Source organism: Oryza glaberrima, chromosome 3 (genome assembly GCF_000147395.1).
Source record: "Oryza glaberrima chromosome 3, OglaRS2, whole genome shotgun sequence".
Classification (NCBI taxonomy): Eukaryota; Viridiplantae; Streptophyta; class Magnoliopsida; order Poales; family Poaceae; genus Oryza; species Oryza glaberrima.
This window is the reverse complement of record NC_068328.1, coordinates 20,769,898-20,782,905: the sequence shown is the minus strand read 5'-3', so window position 1 is coordinate 20,782,905 and position 13,008 is coordinate 20,769,898. Positions and strand designations below refer to the sequence as shown.

Genomic DNA, 13,008 nt, shown 5'->3' with positions numbered 1-13,008 from the left:
ATGAGAGAAGCAGAGGGGAACACGCGGGCGGCGGCGGTAGATGAGCAGGCGCATCGAGACTTCGAGAAATTAGGGAGGGATATACTTTAGCCGAGCTGATGTATCGAGGGAAGCGTGAACGCGGAGGGAGCCAGGACGGGATCCGATCGATTCTCAGCCGAAGGGAGCCGGCCGAGACTTGTGCTGGAGGCCGTATGCACGATCTCGTTGGATCGGTAGCTGGGCCATGTGTCGCTCATCCAGATGAGGGCTGCACAGCAGGCCCGCTGCACCCCTCCTCCACCGAATTTTTTCCCCTCCTCGCTCGCTCCTCCTCCTCCCCGCATGTAATGCTGTCGCGCCGCCGCATCCTCGCCGGAGCCGCCGGCTCCGCTACTGTCCACACCGGCTGCCGCAGCCGGATCCTGCTTCTTCCCCACCGCCGCGGCCGGAGCCGACCTCGGTCCCATCCGCCGCTGCCGGCGTTGAGGTCGGCCCCTTCCGCTGCCACCGCCACCGCCGCCATGCATTCCACCGCTGGCTGGCGCCGAGGTCGTCCCTCTTCCTCATCGGCCGAGCCGACGTCCTCCAGTCCCCATCCGCCGCCGCCGAACTCCACCGATGCCGCAGGTTATTTTTGGTCGATGATCGCATTGGTATCACCTGATGACCGATCGATCGCACACTGCAATCCCGACACTGCTTTTTCATCACCACGACAATAGATACCATAGTGGGCTAAGAATCCTGATTGTTTTCATTGTCTGCATTTATGCTAAGATCAGATCTCCGTGGGTAGGCTTGTGAGCCAGAGCCATTTTGATTTGTTTGTCTGCTCATTTTTGAGGCATTGCCGATCCTACCGATGCGTGCAGATTGGTGGTCAATTACTCTCCTGCTCGGCTGCTCCAGCCATGGACAACGTCGGCGCCTCAAGGAAGTAGGGCTCTACAGCTCCCCTCCATATTCATTTCTCTGCGCACATGTGTGCTTGTCTGCACTACTTCTTCCATTGCCTGTTTGGTAGCACTTTATCGTTTTTGATATTTTTCTTATTACTTCACACTGAGGATGGATATCATAACGCATTATGTTATTTGATTTGGACATTCTTGAACTGTAGCCCTTTTCCATCAAGACTTAATATTTTTCATATTGTCCTTACCAATAATGAGATCTTCTCATCAACTATTTGCAGACCAACAATGCTTACTACAAGGGAATATCTTGTGCTCTTTATCCAGTATGCAGAGATAAGGGTACCAATGTTTGAATTTTTTATTTTTCCATTTTATTGATCATCTTACATATTGTTATATGATATACTATTTAATGAATATGTAAAACACACAGAATAGGTCCCCATCATAGCAATAAGCTTCTGCGTTATGTTTAAAAAAACACTTCTAGATGTGTGAGTCTTTGTGATATCATAGGCAACTAGAGAGGTAAGTGCACATGGTAAACCTTGGCTCTTATTCATATTTTTAACATTAATTTTGTATTCATTTTAACTTTATTTTAATTTGATCTTAAAATCAAGCCATATGCTTCACTAATTCTGAATAGTTTATTTTGTAGAAGTTTTTTTTAGGAATCTGGACGCGGTTGCACTGGGAATTCATCTAGAATTTTTTTTGGTTGATTGTGATAACAGCAAAACATCTCAAGATGATAGACCTTCATTGACCTTCAGCAATACATTCCTTAATTGAAAAACTGAAGTTTTTTCTAATCCATTCTAAACAGTGCAGAACTTTTTGAAGTTTCTATTGGTGTTTAGCTGTTGATTGTCGTTTTATTAGAGACACCATTGTTGATTGCTAGCTTGAACCCTTTACAATCTTCATGACATACTTATATACGGGACCAATAAAAAGATATGATTAATCAGGTTCTTGTCTCATGGAATTCTTGTAGGAGGTTCAATGGAGATGATGAAAACAAGGTGCTTGATATCATGACGCTATTTGACAAGTGCAACACCTTTAATATTTGCAATTTTCTTTCTGCTTCTATCTAAAATTATGTACATATTCTACTATTGAAGTGGTTCTCATCCATTAACATAACAGAGATATGGTCCCATTTTGTAAGAGTGTATGACATTTTTATGTAGCACTGAAACAATTTAAGATTATTAACAAATATTAAGTTTCCATACCAAATAATATTATACTTCTCAAGCTTTGTGCACACATTCCTATTAATATTGCAATGTGACTGCATAGCCGAAAATGCAGGAATTGCAAATAAATTTTATTGAATTGTCAAAATAGCAAATGGCTCCAATATTACCAATTTGGGGCCACTTTAAAGAAGAGGGGTGAAGAAGATATGGAAGTTAGAAGGTGAGCTTGCTTCATTAGAATATCATTTGCGTATTTCTTGAATAAAATATATAATATTTTGCTTGATTATTTCCAGTATGCACTCCTGAAGTAATTCATGGTCTTTGTATTTTTCTAATGGATGTATACTTGGTATTTTCTGTTTTTGGTGCAAATGGGTGAGCAAACATGGATGGTGATGGTGTTCTGACGTCCAAATGTGAAACCAGCCAAGGTCACCACTATGTTGCATTGTTTTTCTTCTTATTTTCTACTCAATATATTGCTGATTTTAAGTAGAGTCAATCGTTAATCCATGTGCAGGATGTCCAGAAGCAATGCTAGGCTTAATTAGTGCGATTATCATGGTGTGCCAGATGAGGCTCAGTTCTTGAGTTTATAGCCTGCAGTGATGTTTTTTAAAACTAATTCACTGCTGCACATCACTGTTATCCTGAATTGCTGAACTACGTCTCTGTGGCATCAGAGCATCCGAAATTCTTGCCTTGCTACATGCTACTATGATTAATCAGGGTCAATTTTTCTGCCATACATATTCATTTGAGCAGTTTTTTGTTCTGTTCATCAGTGGATGAAAAAAAGTCAATGCCATGCATGTTAATATAGGGGAATACAAAAATCCACCTCAGTTGCTTTCACTCAATCAGGTAGTCTACTCGAATATTTTGATATTATTTGACTCCAACCAAATTTAATTATATCTCTTTTGTGTTTGGAAAAATGTGTCTAATTGAGTTCGAGCATGGGATCAGAGTAGAATTAAATGAATAATCAAAATTTGAATTCAAAAGATAAATGAAAATAATGCTAATACGATTAATGAAAATTCTAAAAATGAACTAATTGAGGATTATAGATTATATCTTGGTAAATATATGGAGGCATTGTAAGAGACCCTACAGAGCATATCAGTTGAAATAGACATGCAGATTACCTTGTGATGTGCCCATTCTCCATGTTAATCTGGTACATCTTCATCAATTTTGTCACGAGTTACATGAATTGATTCAATAATTGATATTTTATATTTTCAGCTTGGCAGCCTGTAGATCTTTTGGACCAAAAGGGCAGGCCTCTTCCCCAAGGTGAAGCACTTTGTAGCTACAATATGCGAGTGCTCAGCCTATACACCATATCCTTGTACGACTATGTTGAGAGTTTTATTCTCCATTGAGGTAAAGTATGCTCAAAAGTTTCGTTAAAATATATTCAGTTTAGTGATTTTGTTCATGAACTAACTCTATCGTGAACTCATTTCTCGAAAATTTTGGATCTTTTATTAGCAAAGCTATGGACTGCAGTGGGTTTTGGCCAGAGCTCCAATCCCTGCAAATCACAAATGCTGTAATATTTTGCAAAATTATGTACTCCAGTTCTATTGTAATTGTGTAAAACCAACAAATTCTTAGTTTTGTCAGTTATTAAAACACATAGATGCATATTGTGTCATTGTGTGTGATATATTATATCAAACGTGCATTGCACGTGCATGATTACTAGTGGAATAAAAGGTATAATCAATGCATTCAAATTAATTAAGGTTATCACAATAAGTTCTTAAAGCCATGTAATTATACATGTCTCGATGGATTTTGCTTTTTCTACTACTACAATAATGGCTCACATACCTTACATTATTGGTGGCATATATCAGTTTCCTTAGAGGTTGTACTCATCACCGGTAGCAGTTTGATATCTTTGCGGAATAAGTCCATTTTACCTCTCTCAACTACAGGCTGCGTTTGATTTGTATCCTTCAACTGCAAGACTGGGTATATAGATTCCCTCAATTGTTCAAACCGGATCAATTTGCCTCCTATTGTTTTGATGGTGGTTTTATCCTACATACCACTTTGACCTAGTCTTTTGTGTTGACTTGGCTTTATGTGGCACTCTAGTTGTTTCTTTTGAAAAAGAAAAATAAATATGCGGGTCCCACATGCAACTCTCACAAAGAACAATTTTTTTTGATTTTTCTACGTGAGAGTTACACGTGGGATCCACCTATGTCTAGTTTTTTTTAAAGAACAAATTGACTGGAACGCCATGTAATTGAGGATTGGGTATTAAACTTAGCCTATAATTGAGGGACCTAAAATGGACTTATTCCTATCTTTGCTGCTGTCAGTCTGCCGGAATAAATTCACTTCGTGACCCTCAAAAGTGATCGAAATCTAATCCTTGACCCTAAACCATAAATCCGGATATCTTGACCCCCTAACTCTTAAAACCAGTGCAAATTGACTCCCTCGACGGTTTTGGAGGGCGGTTTCGCTGACGTGGCGCTTACGTGGCATCCCAGTCATCAAATAAATTTAAAAAATAAAGTAGGCCCACCTGTTAGCTAATCCCCTCCTATATTCTATCTTCTTTCGTTGGCAGCGGCGGTCGGCGGCATCAGGGCGCAGCGGAACCGGGGGGCGACGGCTCGGCCGCCGAAGGCTCACAGACAAAGGGAATGGCGGCGGCGGCGACGGCTCGCGGCTGTGGGAGGATGAGGGGAACAACGGCTTGTGGCTCACGGCAGTGGGAAGACGAAGGGAACGGCGGTGGCGGCTTGCAGCTGTGGGAGGACGAGGGGAACGGAGGTGGCGGCACGGTAGTGGGAGGACGAGTGGAGCGGTGGCGACGGCAACGACGAAGGCGGCGGCGATGGCTGGTGGCGAGCTCCCATCTCGGCAGCCCCGCCGCGTCCTCGACGTCGAACGCCGCGGTGTAGTACCATAGCGCGCACGAACCGCGCCTCCCACCGCCCGAAGTTCAAGTCGCCGTCCTCATGCTCGTCGAGGAGGAGGATGGTGGCGCCCATGCTGTGGGCTAGCTGTGCTTGCCGAGGAGGAGGATGGGCGTGATGGTGTTGAGTATCCGCAGCGCCATGGTGTCGTCGTCGCCGCTGAAGGCGTCGTTAGTGAGCTCCCGCGGTGGGCTGATGTTGAACATGTGTGGCCACATGCGCATGACGCGCAGCGTGAGCACCTCAATGAAGTAGGCAGCCACGTGGTGTATCGGCATGGGCCCTGCCAGCGAAGCCATCTCGCAGAGCCGGGCCAGGTAGTAGATGGCGGCCTCATGGTTGCCGGCGGAGACTGAGTCGGCACACACGGTGAGCATGCGCACCAGCTCCATCGTCTCCTGCTCCGCTTGTCCCGGCGTAGGCACGCCGTTCCTCGCGTCAAACTTGGATAGCAGCGGCGGCATCATCTTCTGTCGCCGCCGCCGTCCCGCTCCCATTCCCACTCCCTCCCCATCGTCGACTGCCTCCAGCCAGGACTACCCAAGCAGAATCGTGGCTGAGCGGGGACGAGGAGCCTCGCCCTCCTCGCCTCAGCCTCCTCGCCGTCCTCCTCGTCAGTGCTGAACGGCGCGCGTGGACGGAGCGGCAGCCAGAGGTCCGCCGTCTTTCCCCTCGTCCCACTACCGCGAGCCTCTGCGGCCGAGCCGCCGCCATCCTAGCCACCGACCGCCGCCCCCAGTTCCGCTGCGCCCCGATGCCGCTAGCCGCCGCCGCTCCGCTCGTCCTCCCACCGCCGCTGCAAACTAAGGAAGATAGAAGAGAGTGGAGTCGCCGACAGGTGGCCCCACTTTATTTTTTTAATTTATTTGATGATTGGGATGCCACGTAGGCGCCACGTCAGTGAAATCGTCCTCCAAAACCATTAAGGGGGTCAAATTGCACCGGTTTTAAGAGTTGGGGGGGGGTCAAGTTATCCGGTTTTTTGGTTTAGGGTCACGGATTAGATTTCGATCACTTTTAAAGTCACAAAGTGAACTTTTCCCAGCCTGCCGCCCTGTCGTGCATGGGCAACGCTCGGTAGGCCGGGCTGTTTCTATGCGATGCCACTACATATTTTTGTTTAATAAAAGTACCCACAACGCGAGGGTTTTCCGACACACGGAGAAACCGCCGATGGCCATCCTATCTAAAATAAAGGAAGAAGCGCTCACTTGGGTAGCAGCTGGTGCACGACGCCTCACAGAGATTCCTACGTTGAAAGATATTTAGTTGGGGAGATCATTTTGCGGGCCTTTGCCTTTTAAAGACCCTGTAAAGTTCTTTTTTCCTTCTTGTTATCTCTTCTCTATCAATATACACGAGACAAAGCTTGTGCCCTTTTTTTTTTTTTTAAAGAAAGTACCCCCGCATACTCTATGTACACAGAGAGGATGATATCTAGTTTGGGCCCACTACAAGTTTCTAAACGAATAATTTTTGTGTCGTTTCTTTTGCACAGTACAGAAATTTGCTAGGTTTCAAGATTTTATCACATGTTTTTTCCGAGGTAAAGATTTTTGCACATGTAGTTTTTAGTGTAGGATCAAATCATAAGAACTAAGCCAACCAGAGGGGGGGGGGGTGAATGGTTGTTATACTCAAAAACCGAAAACTTTTAGCGGAAATAAAAGTTACCCTCGAATTCGACGGAGATCGGTCTGACCGAGATTGATCTGCCAGTCTGACCATGTGGATGCCGCCGGTCTGACCGGTGTTGAATCTCCGGTCTGATCGCCGAAGTCGCCTGTCGCACCTGTCGCCACCGCCGTACTCTCGCCGGTCTGACCGCCGCTTGCCGCCGGTCCGACCGCCCGATCACCGCCGGTCTGACCAGCATACATAGCCCGGTTTGACCGGTCACATAAAATGACGAATCCTGCGATCTCCTGTGAATCCAATCATCTCCAAAACCACTTCGTGAATAAATTCCAAACAACAAAACCAATAATCTCCAATGCCCAATTGTTCATCACAGAATAATAATCAAAAACACCTTTGATTTTACAATCTCCCCCTTGATGAACACATTGGCAAATCCATTAAAAATGTTTTGGTGTTTGAAAAATAAAAACAAAAGTGGTAAAATGCACACTTCGTACAAATGTACACATCGGGCTCAAAAAATCCAAAAGAAAACTTGTCCCCCTTTTTAAAAGAAAGAAATTCCCAATTGAACCAAAAACATGCTCTTCTCAACAACTCTCCAAAAATTCACCTTGCTTCTCCAAAAATCCAAAAACTAATTCACCTCGCTTCTCCAAAAATCAAAAAATTTTCACATTACTTCTCCCCCTTTTGACAATGATTCCATCAAGCATAGGAATTATGTTCATTAATGTTCAAGAGCTTAGCATACATATAGCATATCAAGTCATGTGCTACAATAAAAAGAAGATAAACCCATCTATAATATAACAAGCATGCATTAAAGTATAACCATGAACCAAAGATTTTACAATTAAGTTTGAATCAACAATCAAAATTCATGATTTCATACGATTTATAATGCAACATCTTAACAAGCACATAGGTTGAAGAATAAACACTAAACACATATACCTATTGCATTTATCACTCTTTCTCAAATAAACTTTAGCACAAAATAACCAAGAGAATTTTTTTTAATTTTTTCTTTTCTTGAGCCTTTTTTGCTCATATTTTTTTCTTTTATATATTCCGGGTACGTCCCTGTCGTCAAGACTGTTTCCAGGGATTCGGCACCCATTATTTTGCTCACATCGAATACGTCCTTGTCGTCAAGACCGTTTCCAAGGATTCGGTATTCATTTTTTCATATTTTTTATTCTCTTTTTCACAATGAGCAATTAAAGCTATTTGAGGAATAACAAGTCAATAAAGCATATTTATAAAGCATTTAGAAATCAAACCATATGCTAGCATCAACATTGCATATTTGCTTAATTCAAGTAGAATTTATGTGTCATGCATCATCTCCCTTAAAAGCAAAATCTAAATCTCATGAAAAGACTAGAATACATACAAGCTATGCTAGAGACAAATAAACCTTCAAAGTATTGCTAGCATGCACAAGAAAATACTATATGCATAAACAAAGCTCTCTTTTATCAATTTTTTTTCATTGTCATATTATTGCTTGATAAAACCATGAGGTACAAACTCCCCCTCAAACCATGCCAAAAGGATGAATTACACCCAATTCACCACGAAGAAAAGCAAAGTGATTAGAATCCAAAGGTTTAGTGAAAATATCAGCAATTTGCAACTTGGTGTGCAAAAACTGCAATTCAACATCTCCCTTCTCAACATGATCCCTCAAAAAGTGAAAACAAATATCAATGTGCTTTGTGCGTGAGTGGTGAACAGGATTCTTAGCAATATTGATAGCACTAGTATTATCACAAAAGAGAGGTACTTTTTCAAAAGTAAGACCATAATCTTTCAAAGTAGATAAAAGCCAAAGAATCTGTGAACAACAACTAGCAGCAGCAACATATTCAGATTTAGCAGTTGATTGAGCAACACTAGATTGTTTCCTAGAAGACCATGCAATCAATGATGTACCAAGAAAATGACATGTTCCACTAGTACTTTTCCTATCAATTCTACAACCTCCAAAATCAGCATCTGAATATCCACTTAAGCATATAGAAGATGAAGTAGAATACCACATTCCAAACTCAAGTGTATGATTCAAATACCTCATTATTCGCTTGACCGCTTGACGATGTGAAGCACGAGGAGAAGCTTGAAAGCGTGCACACAAACACACAGCAAATTGTATGTTTGGCCTAGAAGCAGTTAGATACAACAAGGATCCAATCATACTTCTATACTCTTTTTGATTAACAACTTCACCATCTTCAACAGGATCCAACACAGCTGTAGAACCAATTGGTGTTGAAATTTGCTTGCAATTCTCCATCTTGAACCGTCTCAAAAGATCCTTTGTATACTTTGTTTGATGCACAAAAGTACCTTGAGGTGTTTGCTTAATTTGCAATCCCAAAAAGTACGATAACTCACCCATCATGCTCATCTCAAATTCCCCGCGCATAGCCTCAGCAAACTCTACAACCAAAGCGTGAGTCGAACAACCAAAGATGATATCATCCACATAAATCTGAACGAAAAGTTGATTATCACCATGCTTAAGAACAAAAAGCGTTTTGTCAACCTTTCCCATTGTAAAACCTTTCGCAAGCAAAAAGTTCTTAAGCCTATCATACCGTGCTCTAGGAGCTTGTTTCAAACCACACAAAGCTTTAGACAATTTAAAAACATGGTTGGGAAAATCAGGATTTTCAAAACCTGGTGGTTGTTTGACATAAACTTCCTCCTGTATAAAACCATTTAGAAAAGCACTTTTCACATCCATTTGATACAATTTAAAACCTTTTGAAGCAGCAAAAGCCAACAAAAGTCTAATTGCCTCAATTCTAGCAACAAGAGCAAAAGTTTCATTAAAATCCAAACCCTCAACTTGAGTAAAACCTTGAGCAACAAGTCTAGCTTTATTTCTCACGATCAAACCATCCTCATTTTGTTTATTTTTGAAAACCCACTTGGTTCTAATAATTTTATGTCTAGAAGGTGGTTCAACTAAAGTCCAAACTTTGTGTCTCTCAAAATTTTCAAGTTCTTCATGCATGGCGTTAATCCACGATTCATCAGTTAATGCATGTGACACATCTTTGGGTTCAAAAGAAGCAACAAATGCAGAATTTGCACAAACATCATGAGTCGTTACCTTAGACCTTGTAGTCCGCTCACTTGTATTACCAATAATTTGTTCCGGCGGATGTCGTCGTTGAATATGCAAAGGAGCAGCAACTTCTGAAGTTGATCCACGTTCTGTATCAGTACTGGTCGAAGTAGTAATTTCCGGAGGACTATCTCGAACAGCATCAACAGAACCCTCAGCCGACGACCCTGGCCGGTCTGACCGCACCTCCTGTGCCGGTCTGACCGGAGGTGTGCTGGCGGTCTGACCGGCCTGGCGCCCGGTCTAACCGGCCGAGCTGACCTCGTCGTCGTCATTGTCGTTGTCGCTCTCGTCTTCAAAAATATGACCATCCTCCCCCTGAACCTGTGACAGTGTACCTGCAATATCGGGTCTAGTACCTAGACTAGCCTCATCAAAAGAAACTTCGCAAGTCTCAACAATTTTGTTAGTCTCCAAAATAAGTAGACGATAGCTACGAGTATGTGCGGGGTAACCAAGAAACAATCCATCGGTAGAACGTGCCTCAAACTTATCTAGATTTCTAGATTTCAAGACAAAGCACTTGCAAGCAAAAACACGCAAATGTGAAACTTTGGGTTGATGTCCAAATCGAAGTTCATAAGAAGTTTTTCCAAGTTTAGATCTCAAGAAAACTCGATTTAAAATATAGCAAGCAGTGTTAATCGCCTCAGCCCAAAATTTTCTAGGAGTTTTATATTCATCCAACATCGTTCTAGCCATCTCAACCAAAACACGATTTTTCCTTTCAACAACACCGTTTTGTTGAGGAACACGAGGAGAAGAAAATTCATATTGTTGACGAACACGAGGAGAAGAAAATTCATGTTCAAAGCCTCTTTCATTGCAAAATTGTTCAAATGAAGCATTTTTAAACTCTCAACCATTATCACTTCGGATTCTTTTCAAAGAACCAGAAAATTCAAGATCCAATCGAAGAACAAACCATGAAAGTGTTGAAAAGCTTCGTCTTTAGTTGCCATAAAGAAAACCCAAGAATATCGAGAAAAATCGTCAACAATAACCAACACATACCACTTTCCTCCAACAGATTGCACTCTAGCTGGACCAACAGTGTCCATGTGTAATAACTGTCCCGGTGCATCCGTCATCACAGAAACAATAGGAGCATGTGAAGTAGAAACCATCTTAGCATGACGACACGGTGTACAAACCAAATCAAGATCTTTCTTAAGTTTAGACAAACCACGAATAAGATCTAAACCACTTAACTGAAGAATTACTTGGTAGCTTCTCTGGCTCTGCTATATTCTGCTCAAGATCGATAATATAACCTCTCACTGTTACGTGTGCCGCCCTTCGGTTAGTTATAGTCAATTTTTAATTTTATTCGCACTTTGATACGGTTTTTCGTACTACGTGATAACGAATTCATCAGGATTCAGGAATATATTGTAGCAAAGAAAAACGTACAATCTCCGTACTTAGATTTCTCTTTTTCTTTTCACAAAAGCTCGCCTGATATACGTCGTGTGCAAGATTAAACGCTCGTTCAATTTAGCTATAGTCAGACAATAACGCACGATATCTCAGAAGTCAGTTAGATCATTCATTGCAGGTATAATATTTTGCTACCTCCTTCAGTAAGTCATGGTATGAGGATGTTAACTTAACTGGGTTCATGGATATCTGTAGTTATGGGAAAAAAAGTGATATTTTTTTTGTACAATCCGCGTGCTGCATGTACCTACTTCGTCACAGTACGCCGACATCTTCACCAAGGGTCTGCCAAGCTCGGTGTTTTGTGAGTTCCGCTCCAGTTTGAACGTTCGCTCCGCCCACGTTCAAACTGCGGGGGGTGTTAGAGATATTGTATTTGTACCTGGTTCGGTTTCCCTTAATCCTATCCTGATTCTGTTTCTATAAGTCGGGTACAGAGATAAGGAAGTACCGTCCCTATATGTACTCGTGTCCGTGATCAATCTAAGTTATCGTGTTGATTCTATACGCTTTCATTTTTCACATGAGGATCAAGCTCGCGCACTCCCATTTGTCAAGGTTTACTGCACTTTTGACTTGCTGCAAGCTAAGGCCTTATTTAGATGGGGGAAATTTTTAGGTTAGCTTATCACATCAGATATACATACATATATTTATACCTTTGAAGTATTAAACATAGTATAATAACAAAACAAATTACAGATTCCCTCAGAAAACTGCGAGACGAATTTATTAAGCCTAATTTATTTGTTATTAGCAAATATTTACTGTAGCACCACATTGTCAAATTATGGCGCAACTAGGCTGAAAAGATTCGTCTTGCAATTTACACGTAATCTGTGTAATTGGTTTTTTTCCTATATTTAATACTCTATGCTTGTGTACAAACATTTAATGTGACAGCGTAAAAAAATTTTGTTTTGGGAACAGGGCCTAACTAGCGCCGTCAGGTAGCCCTTTGACACACTGTTTCTGTCCCAGTTAATTGCGTGTAGTACAGCTGTTTTGCTTGCTGAAAGTCAATCTCTACAGTTGCAGCGTTGAGCAACAGTGATGGTCATGGATATACTAGCTAGCTAGGCACGGGCTCACGGCCAGCTAAAAATGAGAGTACGAAGTGTCAATTTCATGTGGACTCTGCCGGATGTTGCCTTGTTATCTTGAACACATTATAAAGAGGACGAATATATTGTGGATGACATTAATCTGGGAGCTCAAGCCAAACTTTTGGTCGTGTTGGAAATTGAGATGTATATACGTATGGCGCAAAATAGAGTTGTACACTTGTATACTAGCGTAGGGTACTTCACTCCACACTAGGCACATCCAAAAGGTGCCCATAAGGCGCAAAAGAGTGTATATACCGATATATGTACCTCATGCTAAGGGACGTATTTACTCGTGTTAGTTAGTTTTGGGTATGTATGGTGCGAAACAAAGCCATATTATTTTCGGCTTAATGTTACTTCTATGGAACTTATTTAATGGTGAGTTATTTTTCGATGCTTGTATGAATTTTTTCACGAAAAATCTACTACTAAATGTTTCTTTAAGTATATTTAGAACCTTAATATGTTTTCTATATTAGTGAACAAAGATTTCGAGATTTAACTATGCATATTGAAATAACAATACAAAATAACTAAAACTTTTGGAAACTAATCAGGGATTCAATTGTAATAATGCATCTCTTCAGCTGACACGAATTGTGTAGCATTGCC

At 41.7% G+C, this 13,008-nt stretch overlaps 1 long non-coding RNA gene across 3 annotated transcripts; it reads left to right on the top strand.

Annotated features, from left to right (window-relative positions):
• Positions 1 to 281: 281 nt before the first annotated feature.
• On the top strand, positions 282 to 4,255 carry LOC127765996 (uncharacterized). 3 transcript variants are annotated; one of them, XR_008016195.1, is made up of 5 exons: positions 282 to 609; positions 855 to 919; positions 1,178 to 1,238; positions 1,900 to 2,544; positions 2,634 to 4,255. It is a non-coding gene; the product is annotated as an uncharacterized LOC127765996 (long non-coding RNA). The 3 variants fall into 3 exon arrangements; XR_008016196.1 differs by having other exon boundaries at positions 282 to 919; positions 2,634 to 3,505; positions 3,614 to 4,255; XR_008016194.1 differs by having other exon boundaries at positions 282 to 919.
• The last annotated feature ends 8,753 nt before the right edge of the window (positions 4,256 to 13,008 follow it).